The following is a 5,204-nucleotide window of genomic DNA, read 5'->3' as shown; positions in this document are numbered from 1 at the left end:
TCCCTGTGCTGAGGAGCCTATATAACTCATGTCCAACCCTGCTGAGTTAATAATCATCTTCCCATCCACAATGTTTTACAAGAGAGGAACCCAAGGGCCAGAGAGTGAAAGTGACTTTGCAAAAGTCAATAGAAATTTTGTATCAGATCTAGGCCCAGAGCCCAAGGTTCCTCAATCCTAAGAGGAAACGAGTAAGTGGAAGACCAGAGAAGAAATTTAGGATTAGATTACACAGCAAAAGTCTAATTACAAGTCCTGAGGGCCTCAGGATGGGGAAAGAGAGGCAGCAAAGTAGGGGTGTGAAGTCAGGAAAGTAGCTAAATTGACTTTATGTGCAGCCCTAGACCATCAGATCGGATCTAGTTAAATACCTCTTGCATCTCCAGAATGTCCCAGGGATCTGAAGCAGGCTTGGGCCTATGAGTGCAGGTCAGGGGCTCACATACATAGGCCAAGGAAAAAGAAAGGGTAGAAAACTGAGGAAGGACATAGGGGCCAGGAACCAGACAGGGCCTGACACATATAGATGTTCAGGTAGTCCCTCACGTCAGCTGGGACCTCCTTGCATCATGAAGATTAGGCAACCTTTGCTCAAAATACACACCACCAGGGCCTTTGGAAGTCAAAAGCTTTCTCTAGGATTTCTGTAAATGCTCAGGACACATAGATTCTCATGTCCTGCTTCCTCAGGGTAATGTTCTTTGAGTACAGGCTTTGTTTAGCACCATATCAATCTAGGCACAAAATTTAGCCCTTTCATGGAAAAAAATTCATATGTACCATACATAAGGTTAATATTTGTTTGGGAATTCCCTGGTGGTCCAGTGGTTAGGACTCGGCGCTTTCACTGCCGTGGCCCAGGTTCAATCCCTGGTTGGGGAAGTAAGATCCTGCAAGCCATGGGGCGCGGCCAAAAAATTAATATTTGCTTCAAATGTTGAGGGGGAGTCACAGGGAGGGAGTCCCATCACTCACTGTACAACAGACCGCCTAGGAATCCTCATTGCACATTCCTGCTGTCCTCCGGCCCTGCAGCCACCCCCGATGATGGTTTTCTCTATTAGCCCCAATACCACAGCTTCCCACACTGCACCCACCCTCACATACTCCTCTGGTTTCTCTGTCTTCCTTCTCCCCACTCTGTCCTCTGCTCTTTCCTCTTCCTGCCATCTCTCCAAAGTCAGAAACAAATTCCCTTCCCTGTCTCACCCAGAGAGGCTGGCGTAGGAGGTCAGTTGGGGCATATTCTCGCACACCCACTGCTTCTTCACCAAATTCTTTTCTCAAAGTTACTTCCCTCCCATAGAGGAATTCAAGTGCCAGATGTTAAAGTAATTCAAATTTTTTCCACCTCAATATACATGTGTAAACAAGAAGTATGCAGAACTATTCTGATGCATAGTTCATGCCTGACCAAGCGCTATGATTGTCCCGTTCAAAATGGACTGATAAGAAAGTTTAGAACATCCTGTCTGATTCAGGAGTGTGCCTGTGGCCGTGAAAGCTCAGCTGAATCCCAGAACTGAGCCTGGGAAAATTGGATTTGTCTTGTGCCCCTTGTGAAGACAGTTTACAAACTGCTGATACAGGAAAGACACCAAGAGTAGGGTGCTACTTTTTTTAAATGAGCCAAAAAGTAAGTAGTGCCTATGACACTTTCATAGAATCATTCAAGGTTTTTCAATCCTGCATGGACTCTTAGAATATTCTCAGGTTGCAAACTTTGGGTTGAAATGTGATATCAATCTAGTTCCCCAAAAATGTGCAACAGTATCTCATATGATCAAACCAGGTGACCAGGTAAGCAATAAAGCTTCAAGATATGTGGTTTGTTCTAGTTACTACCTAGTGGTGTAAAACAACAACCAATTTATTATTCTCAAGGATTATATGGGTCAAGAATTCAGAAAGGGCATAGCAAGGACAGTTTGTATTTGTTCCACAATATCTGGAACCTCAGTTGGGAAGTCTGAAAGACTGGAAGGTTACTCAATGACTAGGTATTAGAATTATCTGAAGGCTCTTTCACTCACGTCTGTAACACTGGAACATCTACATGTGGCCTCTCCATCTGGGGTTTCTCATAGCATGGTGGTTAGGTTTTATGGTAAGAGGTCCTAAGGTGACCCCCAATGATCCCTACCTCCTGGTATTCACAACCTTGTGTAATCTCATCCCCTTGAGTAACTTCCTTCTAGCCAACAGAATATGGTACATTGATGGAACATTCCATCCGTGATTAAGTTACAGAAGATTGAGAATCAGATTCTCTCTCTCTTGCTGGCTTTGATGAAGAAAGCTGCCATGTTGAAGAGGCCCACATGGCAAGGAATTGAGGGTTATCCTGGCCAACAGCCAGTGAGGAATCACAGACTTCAATCCGATAATCCTCAAAGAACTGAATCCTACCAACAACCATATAAATGACCTTGGAAGTGGATCCTTCCTCATTTTCACCTTCAGATGAGACCCCAGCCCTGGTTGAAACCTTGACTGTAGCCTTGGGAGAGATCCTGCAGTAGAGGAGCAAGCCAAGCTGTGGTCAAATTCCTTACTCAGAGAAACAGAGATAATAAATGTGTGTTGTTTTAAACTGCTAAGTTTGGGGGTGATATTTTACACAGCAACAGGTATCTAATATAGGTTCCAGGACTGAGCATCCCACAAGGACCAGCCAGAAATTGTATCACTTTTTATGACCTGGGCTCAGTCACATAACATTACTTCCCCACAAAGTCACAAACCTGTCCAGATTCAAGAAGATGGAACATAGATCCCATCTCTCAAAAGGAGGAATGTCAAAGTATCATCATGGGAACAGCATGGGGGAGGAGACATGGTATTGTGGCCATCTCTGGAGAACACAGCCTGCCGGCCACATGACTCTTTGGCCTTGTCCCATAGCAGGGCTTGAAGTGCTCATGTGTAAATTTTAAGAAAGATTTATTTTTTGGTGCTATCTTGAAATGGAGGTTTTGTTTGTGCTCCTCCTGAAATATCTCCTCTGCTTTTAAGAAATGCCTAAACAATATCTCAGCATGTCACAAGATGAATGGGAATTGGCCCTCCTGCAACCAGAGAGACCTCAGAACCATAATTTCCAAGAATGTGACCAAATATCTGAAGTACAAGCTTCTCTCCCCTTAAGAATGACTCCTAATGAATTACAACATTGCCCTGGCTACATGTTCTGAAACATTCCAGCATTGCCCCATACTCCATGCCAGCTGAACAGAATCAGGACAGTGAAGGAGGAGAATGCAGTGGGGAGAACCAATGGACACTCAAGCCAGGCTGACTCCACGGGTGCTTCCACATCCCACAGACTCAAAGAACTGCTGAGCAAGAAGGCATCTTAGAAGTCGATCAGCTCAACTTACACTAGTAATGATAGTAGCGCAGTTAATAAAACCTGACTGTAACAGCAAGTCCTTTACCACAGGATGACGTAGATTTTAGTATCCTGATGTAACTCAGACATGTCAAATTTTCAGTTTGTAAACTCCTGCTTCTGCTTAATGCCCCAGGCACTGTAGCTTAAGCCCCATCCCACTTGTCTTCAAGAAATCCAAGCTTTTACCAAGTTCCCCTGGGAATGCCTATGTGGCTCACCCATTTCTCCTGTACTTTCCACCTCTCCCGTACTTTGCCTAGCCCCACATGGAGGACCCTGGGTCTGAACATCTGCCTCCCTCAAGATACAACTTTCCTAAGCCCAGTCACTGCTCTGCCCCAGCATAAGCTATACAGACCCTTCCCCTATTTTCTCATTGTGATAACACAGACTTAGAGAGAAGAGAATTACAACAGAGAGAAACTTAAAACCCAATATTTTTGCTCCAATTTCCCAGGCTCCACACTGGACTTCTATACCCTACTGCTCTACTGCTGCCATGGGGCAAGGGCCAGCCTGCTTCCCACAACGGTGATACTCTTCATTCCCCAACTCCTTACAATCCAGATAAAAGATGTGGTTATTTCCCCATACTCCAATCCAAGGCCCATCCCCTTTGTCTTTATTTCATGCTTTAGGATTGATCTTATTCCAGGAGGCCAGAGAATTGAAATGTCCATTTCAGGGAAAACTCCAACTTCTAAATGATGTTAGAAAAAACATTCTGACCATAGAATACCATGTATATGACATTACAGGCTAGACAATCTTGAGCCCCATAAAACCCAGTTAAGTTTTTTTTCACATTCTCTCCTCTGACAAGAGTTTATGACCAGGGTGATACAGCCTTCCAGACATCCTCAATGTCTGAGCAACTGAGTTTCTACTATTTACTAGTTGAAAATGGCTCATCCATTTTCTAAAAGCAATAATAAACAGGCAGATGGCAGTCTAAATAGATACTGAGGAAATAAACACTGCTCCAAAAGAAACCCTTTGGAGAGATTAACTCTGTCTAATACAATGAAAATGTTTGACACAATTTTACTAACCATTTTAGGTTATTGGAGCCACAGAATATCAGACCCTCTCCATTCCAGAGTAAGATCTTTGCTCTACATTTGCTTGGCCCATAGGATGCACTTCGTAAACTTTTCCTCTTTAGGAGACAAAACTGCTTGTGAATTTTAAATCACAGTTCTTTTTCAATCTCAACTTATAGGGGCAGGACAGGTATAAAGATGCAGACATAGAGAATGGATTTGAGGACATGGGGAGGGGGAAGGGTAAGCTGGGACGAAGTGAGAGAGTGGCATGGACTTATATACAGTACCAAATGTAAAATAGATCGCTAGTGGGAAGCAGCCTTATAGCACAGGGAGATCAGCTCCGTGCTTTGTGACCACCTAGAAGGGAGCGATAGGGAGGGTGGGAGGGAGACACAAGAGGGAGGAGATATGAGGATATATGTATATGTATGGCTGATTCACTTTGTTATAAAGCAGAAACTAACACATCATTGTAAAGCAATTATACTCCAATAAAGATGTTAAAAAAAACAAAAATCCAAAAATCTTTGGGTCCAATCTCAGTGAATTTCACCTTGTTGCACCAACTTTATGGATGGAGGAAACTGAGGTTTCGTGAAATCCAATAACTTGCCTGAATGACACCATTAGAAAGTGGGAGAGCTGAAATTTAGAACATTAACAGCCCTAGGTGCACTGGGGCTTGCCACTATACCAGGCCACACTTGGTCTGAAAGGAAATGGTACGTATCACAAAAACATGCTGTGTGAAGACCAGCCAA

The 5,204-nt window shown here is 43.6% G+C and overlaps 1 non-coding gene across 1 annotated transcript; it reads left to right on the top strand.

The window, feature by feature from the left end:
- The first annotated feature begins 810 nt into the window (after window positions 1-810).
- TRNAE-UUC lies at window positions 811-882 on the top strand. The gene has a single exon. It is a non-coding gene; the product is annotated as a tRNA-Glu (tRNA).
- The last annotated feature ends 4,322 nt before the right edge of the window (window positions 883-5,204 follow it).

Source organism: Phocoena sinus, chromosome 8, assembly GCF_008692025.1.
Source record: "Phocoena sinus isolate mPhoSin1 chromosome 8, mPhoSin1.pri, whole genome shotgun sequence".
NCBI lineage: Eukaryota > Metazoa > Chordata > Mammalia > Artiodactyla > Phocoenidae > Phocoena > Phocoena sinus.
Note: the sequence above shows the minus strand (reverse complement) of the source record. Positions and strands in the feature narration are given on the sequence as shown.